The sequence below is a fragment of the Cervus elaphus genome, chromosome 24 (assembly GCF_910594005.1).
Source record: "Cervus elaphus chromosome 24, mCerEla1.1, whole genome shotgun sequence".
Taxonomy (NCBI): Eukaryota; Metazoa; Chordata; class Mammalia; order Artiodactyla; family Cervidae; genus Cervus; species Cervus elaphus.
Window position 1 is genome coordinate 66,444,836 of NC_057838.1, and position 12,119 is coordinate 66,456,954.

At 52.5% G+C, this 12,119-nt stretch overlaps 1 protein-coding gene across 4 annotated transcripts in view; it reads left to right on the forward strand.

Moving 5' to 3' along the window:
- The window catches only part of ATG7 (autophagy related 7), a 265,262-nt gene that overhangs the window by 244,980 nt on the left and 8,163 nt on the right, over window positions 1–12,119 (forward strand). The window contains exon 18 of one of the 4 annotated variants that reach the window (XR_006337501.1): window positions 8,599–8,715. The exons of the other annotated variants lie outside the window; for them this stretch is intronic. The gene's annotated coding sequence lies outside the window, so the exon portion shown is untranslated. The remainder of the gene's footprint in view (window positions 1–8,598; window positions 8,716–12,119) is intronic. 4 annotated transcript variants of the gene reach the window in all.

Consider the following 12,119-nt stretch of genomic DNA (forward strand, 5'->3'; position numbering starts at 1 on the left):
TTCCATCCTTCAGGGCTTAGATCGGTATCATCCAGTGCAGAGCCTTAGCGGAGTGCCCAGCCCGCTGCCCCTCAGCTCAGGCAGCTGCCCTGGGCCGCCTGTCAGACAGCCCGCCTGCCATGCCTTACCATCCTGGCCAGACCAGAGGCTGGGGAAGGGGCCGTCCCCGCTCAGCCGTCTCCTTGTCCCCAGAGGTACCTCGCCCAGTACCCTGAGGTGCAGCTCCAGCTTCCGTCACCCTAACTCTCCCCCGCCCCAGCCTCCCCAGAGCTAGTGGAGGGGTAAGCATGCGGGGAGGAGAGGCTCTCCCAGGCCCCCGGACAGGCTGGGGGAGGTGGCGATGGGACGGCACCCCGCGGGGCCCTCGGGCCCACGGATGAGGGGACAGCTGTTCACCCAGCGCGAGGACCCAGCTCCCCAGCCAGCTCTAGCGTCTGAGGCCCGCAGACTCCCCCTGCGGAGGGCTCAGGTCTCTTGGTTTTCGAATCCACATGGGGCGAGGTCCTTGACGCAGACATGGTGGGGCCTGGAATGAAGCGCTGTTCATTCTGACTCCGGGGGAGCCGTGTGGCCGTTCTCAAGCTGACCTTCCCAGGGGCTTCTAGAACCAAGAGCAGCTCAGAAACACCCCCCTCCAACCCCAGACCAGGGCTCCCGCCCGCCTCACTCCCTTGCAAAAAATGAGCCCAACGCTTATCCTCCTCTGCAGAGAAGAGGCGGTTCTGTGTGTAAGGCACCGAGACCCCCAACCCCCCACCCACCCAGACGGGCCCAAACTGGCCGCTGGGGCAGGGAGACCCCCCTCTGAGCAGGTCCGCCCGGCTGGGTCTCTCAGGGCCTCTCAGAGCTGGTCCGGGTTTGGGGGACTGTTCCCAGGGGCCAGACGCGCAGGACCGGAGGGGAACTGCGCACCTTCTGCTGAGTTGGAAGTAGCTCATCAGGGGAAGTCAGGTAGCGAGAGAAACGTCTTTACGGACGGCTGTTAGCAACCGGAGCCCGCTCCGGCTCCTCGTACACCTGTAGACCTCGGGGAGCCGGGCAGCCAGCGGCCCAAGACTGCAGGGCTGGGGGGCCCACTGTGCCCACCCCTCGCCCCAGCAGCAGCGACCCTCAGCACAGGAGTTCCATACTGGCCATGGAGCCCGCGGTTCAGGCAGGGCTGTGCCTTCCAGGACCATTCCCGGGGGTTGGGGGGAGCCAGACCCCTGTTCCGCAGGAGACGCAGAGTCTCAGGGGCGCGGGAAGGGCGTTTGTGTTCCGTGGAGGCCACCCTTGTTCTCAGGGTAAACATTTGTGTGAGCATACTTGGCGGGGGCATCTGGGGAGGCGGACCCCTCACCTCTCCTTCCTCCAGCGTGGACCAGGCCTGCGGCTAGACCCAGGACCACCCTGGTAGCCTAGGGCTCCACGCCCGGCTCCGCCTATGACCTCCGTTAGGCCTTGGTCTCCCTCCCGTGACTGGGGGTGAGGCTGGGGGAACCTGACGCGTGTGAGATCGTCTCCAGCTCTGGAATTTTAGGACTCCGATCTTATACTCACTATCAGCCTGCTGGGCCTCCCTCCAGACGAGACCTCAGATACATACCCTGCTCTCTGCTTCTCCTGGCACCCTGTGTGACCATGCTGCTTGGCACTGAAGCTCACCAGCTTACAGCAGAGCCAGACTCCTCACCATGGACCCCCTCCTCATGGAGCCTCCGCCTTGAGCTCCTCCCGCCTTGACCACGGGCGCCACCGTCAGTCCCTGGAGCACGCACGCCTTCAGGTCTCTGCCCCTGCCGTTCCCGCCACCCGGAGCCCCCTTCTCTGCACCCCGTGGAGTTCCCAGTCCTCAGATCTCAGCCTGAATGTTGCCTTGCGGGGCCTCCTGAGAATCCCTGTCTACTGCTCCGCCTCACTCCGTGTTTACTGACCGCGCCTCGTGGCACTCACGTGTCTTGGGGCTGTTGTCTTAGTTCCCGTCCTGTCTCAGTGTCCTGTCGCCTCCGCTGGGATGGGAGTGTCACACACGTGGAGGCCTGCACACACACAGCCCAGCAGAGGGCCCGGGACACAGAGGGTGTTCCGTGTTTGTAGAATGGATGAGTGGATGGACGGATTGTTATTGTCATCGTTGGTTAGTCGCTAAGTCGTGTCTGACTCTCTGCAACCCCATAGACTGCAGCATGCCAGGCTTCCCTGTCCTTCACCATCTCCCAGATTTTGTTCAACTTGAGCATCATCGAGTCGGTGATGCCATCCAACCATCTATCGTCCCCTTCTCCTCCCGCCTTCAGTCTTTCCCAGCATCAGGGTCTTTGCCAATGAGTCGGCTCTTCGCATCAGGCGGCCAAAGTATTGGAGCTTCAGCTTCAGCATTAGTCCGTCCAGTGAATATTCAGGGCTGATTTCCTTTAGGATGGACTGGTTGGATCTCCTTGCAGTTCAAGGTCTCTCAAGAGTCTTCTCCAGCACCACAGTTCGAAAGCATCTATTCCTTGGTGCTCAACCTTCTTTATGGTCCAGCTCTCACATCCATACATACTTCCTCCACAGAGAGCATCGGTTTCTTTCCTGATTTCTGAGTCTCAGGCCCCATTCTCCCTCGAGGATCTGAATGCAGCAATGAAGGAGGTGTTACATAAATCCCGCGTCCATTAGGAAATCCTCAGCCAGGAGCCGAAAGAGCCCGTGTTCCAGTGGCTCAGCACGGTTGGTTTCTTAAGGGCCCGCTTGACGCCAGGTCCTGGGTGAGTGCTCTCCACCCGCGGCTTGTTTGCCCTTGAGAGCTCTTGTGAGGATAACTCTGCACCTGAGTCTCATACACAGTAGGAAACTTTGCCTGAGGTCACAGAGCTCTTGAGTGGGAGAGTCCGGATCTGAACTCGGGAGCACTAACTCTAACTCTGTAGAGTTAGATCTAACTCATAATTCTTGTGAGTGAGCAGTTGAAGGAGTGACATCTCAGGAGGAAGCAGCTTTGAGATATTTTCAGCAGGAAAAGCTTTAATTAGACTCTTCTATGAGATCAGTTACTCACAGTTTCTAAGAGCTGACCAGGAAATGCTCATGATGTAAACAGGGATTTTTTTTTTCCCAGATTGTTAATTTGTGTTCCCAATAATTTCAGACATATAACAGCACATACCGTGTTACCTGATGTTGGGTACTGTTCTGCACACTTTAAATTCTTTGTCACACAGCCCTATGAAGAAGATGCAGTTTCTGTCTTCATTTTCCAGATGAGAAAACAGCCACAGAGAGAGATTAGGTAAATTGCCCAAGGTCACCCAACTAGTAATCGGGATGTGGTCCCGGAAGTCTGGCGACAGAGGCCAGGCTCGTTAGCCCTGGGCTAACATGCGGGATGTTGATTGGTGACTAAAGGGGAAGTCCTAGCCAGGCTAAGAGAAGGGCTGCCAACCAGCTGTGGAAGCAAGGACACTGGACTGAAGTGATTCTGTTACACTCAAGAGTGGCTGGAAAATTACACTCTGGGTCAGGCGGTTCGGAGACAGTCTGGGTGCCGAAAAGGTGGGAGCCTTTCACCCGCTGCCTTCTTGGCCATTTTAGAAAAGCCACAGTATTCCTCTTAAATTGTGTATCTTGGCAAATTATTATAAACATTGGGCTTTCCTGGTGACTCAGATGGTAAAGAATCTGCCTGCAATATAGGAGACCTGGGTTCAATCCCTGGGTCGGGAAGATTCCCTTGGAGGAGGGCATGGCAACCCACTCCAGCATTCTTGCCTGGAGAATCCTATAGACAGAGGAGCCTGGTGGGCTACAGTCCATGGGATTGCAAAGAGTCAGGCACGACTGAATGACTAAGCACAGAATAGCATATATTTATATTCTGTGAATGTCCCACCTTTTAGCTTTTTTTGCTGAATTTTAAAATATAAAATGTATTGAGGTTGAATGTACATATAGTGAAATGCATGTAAAAGTATACTTCCCTATGATTTCTGACAAACTTACATGTGTAACTACCACCACAGTCAAAATACGGACCATGTCTAATCACCCCAAAAGGTAAAGATTTCCTCAGGGCCCTTAACACTGAGATCCTACACCACCCACCCCCAGGCAGTCAAGGGTCCGATTTCCGTCAGTCATTACAGATTCCATTTGTATGTCCTAAGATTTCATGTAAATGCAACCACATTTTTTGTTTTATTTTTTTTAATTTATTTTTGCTGAGATATAATCGACATGAAACATTGTATAAGTTTGTGTACAACATGTTGTGTACAACATGTTGATGTATTTACTTCTTACAATGTTAGTGTTAGCTAAACATCATGTCCCATAATTTTCATTTGTTTGTGTTGAGAACAATTATGATCTAGTCTCTTAGCAACTTCAAAGTTCATAACACTACCATTTTGTATCATGACTATGCTGTGTATTAGCTATTCAGGACCTATTTATCAACTAGTTGCAAGTTTGTACCCTTAAACACCCATCTCCCCAGTTGCTCCAACACCTCAGACTGGTAACCATCACCCCATTCTCTGTTCTTACAAGTTTGACTTTTTTAGATTCCACGTATGTGACACCATACAATGTTTGTCTTTCTCCATGTGACCTACATTCCTTAGCACAGTGCCCCCAGGTCCATCCTTGCTGAAAATGGCAGGATTTCCTTCTTTCTCTTGGCTGACTAGTATTCCACTGTGTGTATGTCTTTATCTGTTCATCTGTTGACAGACGCATAGCTTGTTTTCGTATCTTGGTTGTTGTGAATAACACTGCAGTAAACACAGGATTGCATATATCTTTTTGATATCCTGTTTTCATTTCCTTTGGATAGATACCCAGGAGTGGAATCAGTGGATCAGAAAGTAGTTCTGTTCTTATTTTTCTTTTTTTTTTTTGAGGAACTACCATACTGTTTTCCATACTGAACTGAACCAATTTGTATTCCCACCAACAGTGTACAAGGATTCCCTTTTTTCCACATCCTCAGCAACATTGGTTACTTGTCTCTTTGATGTTAGCCATTCTAACAGATGTGAGGTAATACCTCATGGTGGTTTTGATTTGCATTTCCCTGATGACCAGTGATGTAAGCATCTTTTCATGTACCGGTTGGCCGTCCGCATATCTTTGGACAAATGTCTGTTTAGTTCCTCTGCTCATTTTTTAACCAGATTGCTTAGATTATTGTTTAGTTTGGTGGTGGTGGTAGAGGTTGTTACTGAGTTGTGTGAGTTCCTTATATATTTCAGATATTAACCCCTCATCTCATACATGATTTGCAAGTATTTTCTTCCATTCTTGGGCTTCCCTGCTGGCTCAGACAGTAAAGAATCTGCCTGCAGTGAGGGAGACCCAGGTTCAACAGCTGGGTCAGGAAGATCCCCTGGAGTAGGAAATGGTAACCCACTCCAATATTCTTGCCTGGAGAATTCCTTGGACAGAGAAGCCTGGTGGGCTACAGTCCGTGGGGTCCAAAGAGTTGGACCTGATTGAGTGACTAATGTTTTTTCTCCCATTCTGTAGATTGCCTTTTCATTTCATAGTTTCTTCAGCTGTGCAAAGTCTTTTTAGCTTGATGTAGTCCACTTGTTGATTTTTGCTTTCGTTACTTGTGCTTGGTATCATATAAAGAGGACCATTGCCAAGACCAATGTCAAGGAGTCTCTTCCATATCAGGTTTTTAGTATCAGGTCTTAAGTATGAGTTTTTAATAATCCCTTTTGAGTTAATTTTTGCGAGTGGTACAAGAGAAGGATCCAGGCTCATTTTTCTGCATGTGGTTTACTGGTTTTCCTAATGCCGTTTACAGAAAACACTATCCTTTCCCTGTCGAATACTCTTGGCTCCTTTGTCAAGCAGTAACTGACCATAAACACAGGGGCTTATTTCCGAGCCATCTGTCCTGCTCCGCTGGCCTGTGTGTCTGTGTTGATGCTGGTACCGTACTGGTTTAATTACTGTAGTTTATAGTGTAGTTTGAAATCAGGGAGTGTGATGGTTCCAGCTCTGTTCTTCTTCCTCAAGATTGCTTTGGCTCTCTGGGGCCTTGTGTGGTTCCATACGAAGTTGAGGATCGTGTTTTGGAATCATATTGAATACTCTTGTGTAGCTTCTTCTGTTCAGTAAATTTTTGAGATTCTTCCATTTCATTGCATGGGTTAGTAGTTTGTACTTTCTTTCTAATTGCTGAAGAGTATCCCATTTTATATCATAATTGTTTATTCACTTATCTATCGATGAGTATTTATTTCCAGTTTGAGACTATTAAAAATAAAGCTCCGATGTGTGATTGTTAAACAGATCTCCGTGTGGACATGTGTTTTCATTCGTCTGAGTGATTGCATAGGACTGGAATTGCTGGGCTATCGTTCTAAGTTCATATTTAAGTTTTTGTCAGCACACAGGAGTTTATTTAATTGGTATCTGAGTTTAGTTCTGTCTTGTAGAACACGTATTTAATTTTTTAGAAGCTGTTGAGCTGTGTATGAAAGGTGTGTGCCGTCTCTTCCATCAGCAGAATGTGAGAATTCTGTTGTTCTCAACTCTTAGAGCTGGTCGTCCCTTTAATTTTGGCCATTTGGGGAGGTACATGGGCTTTATTTCAGTTTTCTGATGACAGTGGATGTTGACCATCTTCTCGTGTATTTAATTGCTGTCTGTCTGCTTTCGTGACACTTCTCTCAAATCTTGTGACCACGTTTCCACTGGGTGATTTATCTTCCTATGATTGAGTCGTAAGAGTTCTTTATAGTTTCAGGACAGAGGTCCTCTGTCACTAATCTGTCGGCATTGCACGTGTTTTCTCAGTAGCTTTGGCTTGCCTCTTCATTTCCTTAACATTGTCTTTAAAAGACAATGAATTTTGAATTTATTGGCTTTGAATTTTGATGAAATCCAGTCTGTTTTTTATCTTATGGTCCATACTTTTGGTATCTTAGGAATTCTTTGCCTACGTCTGTGTCTCATCAATTAAAGAGGATGCCTTTTGCTTTTACATATATGTCCATGATTCATTTCAAATTCATTTCTATGTGTGATTTGGGCTAAAGCTCAGGGTTCATTTTTCTCCATGTGGAGATCTAATTTGTTTGAGCACTATGTGTTGGAAGGACTCTCCTTTCCCCATACATTACTTTGGCAGCTTGGCTGAAGGTCGTTCGACCCGTGTTTGTAGGGGGGGTCTGTTTCTCGGCTGGGATCCACCCCATCTCCGGACCACACTCGGGTTCCTGTACTTCTGCACCGAGTCTCATCCTGTGGCCTCTGCTGGTCCGGCCCGGAGGCCAGCACTCAGGAGACTCCTGCAGGGGCTGCACCTGGGCCTCTACTGATGCCCGGGGCACCTGCGTTTACAGATTTAAAGTTTCCAAGCTCTCTTCTTCGTACCAAGTCGCTTCTCCTGCATCTCTTTAGATGCTGCATTCACTTCACGTTGGAGCTCTGAGCTCACATGCTTGCCTCCCGCCCGCCTCCCCCTTCTCCAGCGTTTGACCCCAAAAGCCCTCTGAGGTAGAGAACAGAAATGCCAGAGCGCCCGCCTTTTTATGGGGCACTCTTCAGAAAGTCTTCTGAGGCACTGAAAAGAAGAACTACATAATGGAAACCATTTTGCAGCCTCCAGCACAGCCATTTATCTCAATAATCATTTCATTTAAAATGTGGGTCAAACATATAAATCATATCTTGAAAGAAAGTATGTTGGTGCCACAGAAATCGCCCTGTGTTCTTACCACCTAATTTGAAAAATGTGTTTTGAAGCCAGGAAGAAAGCAAACAACCCTGGGGCCTGGCCGCTTTCCCCCACATGCCCCCTTCCTTCATGTTGTCCCCAAAATAAGTCCCCGCTCCTGCCCAAATGCAGTGGGGAGTCCACACCCTGCAGTTAGTCACTCCCTGCTATTTTAGTCTCCATCCTTCTAGACGAGGGGTTGGGAACCCAAGCCCGCCGCTCCTCACCCGTCCTCATCCCTGGACCCCACCGACCCCCACAACAGCGCTCAGTTACGGCCCCCGTCTTTATGCTATAACCCCCCTCAGGGCCCTTGGATACTGGTGCTCATTTAAGGACATGCCCGGAGGGAGGGAGCCCCCTCTTCCAGACTGTCTCCCTTCACTTCTCAGCACTTCCTGGGAGTGAAAAACACAAGAGAGCAACAGCCGCTAGTCCTGGCGCCCAGAACCACGCCCTCACCTCCACACATGGGGCGGGGGAGAGGGGGTGTCAGGATCCCCCCTCTTTACACCACACTTTTTCCCGATCACAGAGGTCACAGGTCGGCATCATAAAGTGAAAGTGTGAGTCTTAGTCGTGTCTGACCTCATAGGCTGTAGCCCACCAGGCTCCTCTGTTCATGGGATTCTCCAGGCAAGAATACTGGAGCGGGTAGCCTTTCCCTTCTCCAGGGGATTTTCTGAACCCAGGGATCGAACCCAGGTCTCCCACATTGCAGGTGAACTCTTTACCATTTGAGCTACCCGAGTATTATTTAAAAAAAAAAAAAAAGCTCAAATCAAGAACAAAACTCATACCCGTGGTTTTCACCACTCAATCTGCTTTCTGCTTCTGACTTTTTTTTTCCTATAAGGCCCGGGGTCAGACTAAGCATACGGTGTTATTTTCTCTTTTTATTTCAGACACTTCTGATCATTTTCTCGTACCATTAAAACTTGCCTGAAAGCATGTCTAACGCCTGCCTGACCCTCCCTCCGGTGCTGGACCAGGCTGTCTGGATGCCCTCCTCCCCGGGGAGGGTGAGTGTGAGCGGGAAGGACAAGGACAGGGGCCTGAGCCAGCAGTTTCTCTTTTCTGGCCCAAGGGGTGGCTTGCGCCCCCTGCCCACCGTGGGCTGTACCTTCTCCCCGCCCACCCACGTCCCTCTGCCCCCGACGCCCGAGCAGCTCCAGGAAGGTGGACACAAGCCTGGGGGACTGTCAGCGGATGGTGGTGTTGACGTCTGTGCCTCCAGCCTGGGTACCACTCACAGCAGCCTCTCCTCTCCAATTCCCTCCCGTGCCTCCTTAGAGATGACTGGCCCCCGGCCCCCCTCCAGGGCCTCCTCCTGTCCGTTGTCCGTGTCCCACCTCAGCTGTGTTCTCGGTACCTGGAGCAGGGAGGTGAGGGCCAGCCAGGCGACCCTGGCACTCTCCAGGGCCGGCCTGGGGTACTGGCCGTTTTCTCTGGATCCTGGTTCTGGGGTGTAAAGCTATTCTCATCCCCTCTTGTCACCTGGAGCCCAGAGCATCTGTGTGGGGGTCAGGGGGAGGGAGGGGGGAACAGAGGCCCCCGAAGGTGCCATGCAGCCCAGCCTTGTGCCCCAGCCCTGCCTCGTCCCTCCGTGGGCTTTGATCAGCTGTGGGGGCTGCGGCCGGACAGAGTCGTCCCCCCACCCCAGGAGAGGCCTGTGGGGGCTGCGGCCGGACAGAGTCGTCCCCCCACCCCAGGAGAAGGCCCCTCCTGCCGCCGCTGCAGCCAGCTCTGTTGGGTTTCCTTCCCCTTTAGCTCACCCCACAGCATGGGGCTTCCCTGGTGGCTCAGACGATAAAGCGTCTGCCTGCAATGCGGGAGACAGGGTTCCATCCCTGGATGGAGGGGCCTGGTAGACTACAGTCCGTGGGGTCGCAGAGAGTCGGGCACAACTAAGTGACTTCCCTTTCACTTTCACAGCGTGGAATAGAGTTCCCTGAACTGTATGGTAGGTTCTCACTGAAAGAGAAAGTCAGCTCAAGTCGTGTCTGACTCTTTGTGACCCCATGGACTACACAGTCCATGGAATTCTCCGGCCCAGAATCCTGGAGTGGGTAGCCTTTCCCTTCTCCAGTGGATCTTCCCGACCCAGGAATCGAGCCAGGGTCTCCTGCATTGCAGGCGGACTCTTTCCCAGCTGAGCCACCAGGGAAGCCCTCGGTTCTCATTGGTCATCTATTTTATACACAGTATCAGTCCTTTGACCGTGGCCTGCCAGGATCTGCTGTGAAGTCCTTATTTGCGTCCTACCAGCTGCCTTGGCCACCACAGTTTCTTTCTAGGAAGACCTTAGTCTCGTTCCTGGAACCAGGAGACAGTGCACAGGGGGCCCCTGAATCTGGCGCCCGTGGGATGGCAAAGGGGGAGGCTGGTGAGACGTTTAGCCCCAGTAGGCTAGACGTTTAGCCGCGCCTCCTCCAGCCCGCAGCTGCCTCCTGTCTGGGAGACTGAGTTTGGGGCTGGGGTTTGCGGGGAAGAGGTTCGGGCCTTAATTCCTCCCCCACATCTGGCGCCCAGCGGCGGCCAGGCGGAAGGAGGTTTGAGTGTTCCCGGCCCAAGTTGGAGTGGGGAGGCACCAGGGTGGGGTGCCCCAGGGTGGCGTGCACACCCCTGAGGAGGGGGCCTGCGGGGTCATCTCATCTCCCCCGAAGGAGGGTGAAAGGCAGGTGGACAGAGGTGGGCGAGGGGCTGGGACGGCCCTCCCTCTCCGCCCCGGCCTCCCACCGGACCCGTGGCCCTCTGTCTCCCATCTCTCATTCCTGAGGACGTCGGCTGCTCCACCAGTGACCCAGGCGGTTCCCTCCAGTCGCCCCTGTCTGAGGGGCAGAAGGGTCTTGAGCTTCCAGACCGCAGGGTGCACCTGGGGACACTGCGTGTGCGCGCTGTGCGCTCAGATGCTGGGCTGACTGTGAGAGAGACGGCAGGGTTAGCCCTTGGTGTGACCGGGACCTGCCTGAGCCTCTACCGGGCGGCCCCTCCCGCTGCCCTCCCCAGGGGCGTGTGCAGACAGACAGGTGAGCCCTTCAGGGCTGTTCACACACAGCCTTGTCTCCGGCCAGAGCTGAGCCCACTTCCAGGCCTCTGGGAGCCCACAGGCAAGAGCTGCCCACCCCTCCGCACCCCCAGGGCCTGGCATGGGGCCCGCCGGGGCCTCCCAGGGAGGAGGATGAGGCATCAGTGCTCTGAACTCAAAGGTGGCTCCACAGCCCTGCCCCACCATCCTGTGGGCCTGGAAGCCAAGGGCTTGACCTGCCAGGATGCCCAGCAAAGCAGGTGGGCTGAGGGACTCAGAAAAGAACTTGTATATTGGCGAGGAGCCAGTTAACAAGGCTGTGATAATCTCAGGTGCATAGCAGAGCGACTCAGCCATACACATACACGTAGCCACTCTCCCCCAGACTCCCCTCCCATCCAGGCTGCCTCAGAACATTGAGCAGAGTTCCGGGTGCCATGCCGCAGGTCCTTGCTGGCTGTCCATTGTAAATACAGCCGTGTGCAGTGGTCCACCCCAAACTCCGCAACTACCCCTTCCCTCCAGCCCTCCCCCCGGCGACCGTAAGTCTGTTCTCTGTGAGTGTGCTTCTGTTTTGTAGATAAACTCATCTGTGTCATTTCTTTTTAGATTCCACGTGTAAGGGGTTTCTATGTCTCCTTTGTCTGGCTGACTTCACTCAGTGTTGCGCTCTCTAGGCCCATCCATGTCGCTGCAGGTGGCATTATTTCATTGTTTTTCATGGCTGAGTAATATTCCACTGTATACAGGTACAGCTTCTTTCTCCACTCCTCTGTCAGTGGACATTTAGTTTGCTTCCATGTCTTGGCTGTTGTAAACAGCGCCGCTGTGAACATGGGGTGCATGTATCCTTTTGGACCGTGTTTTTCTCCAGGTAGATGCCCAGGAGTGGGATTGCAGGGTCATAGGGTAGCTCTGTCTGTGGGTTTGTTTTGTTTTCTTTTCAGGAACCTCCATACTGTTCTCCTTAGTGGCCACACCAACTTTACATGCCTACCAACCATGTAGGAGGCTTGACGGACCCTTTCTTTACCGCTTGAATCTTGGGTGTTCTGTTCACACCCGAAATTCCCGTCTCCGTTCTCCGCTGTGGAAGAGTGGTTCTGTTCCCCGAGCTGATGGTTCTAATCTTGCTCATTCAGAAGCAGGGCTGGGAGCACAGGGGTCCCACAGACCGGGCCCGCCCTCAGGAGCTCCCAGTCCTCCGGGGAGTCAGGCAGAGGCACAAACCAAGACGCAGAGAGTTGAGAATGAGGGGTGCTGAGGCTGCTGAACAGGGAACCCTGGTCCCAGTGATCCCCTGGGCTCCCTGACCCCCCAGCCCCCCAGTTTCCACAGGTCTCCTGAGAGAAGTCCTGACCACCTGGACAGGAAGAAAACGAGGGACCCCCTGCCCTC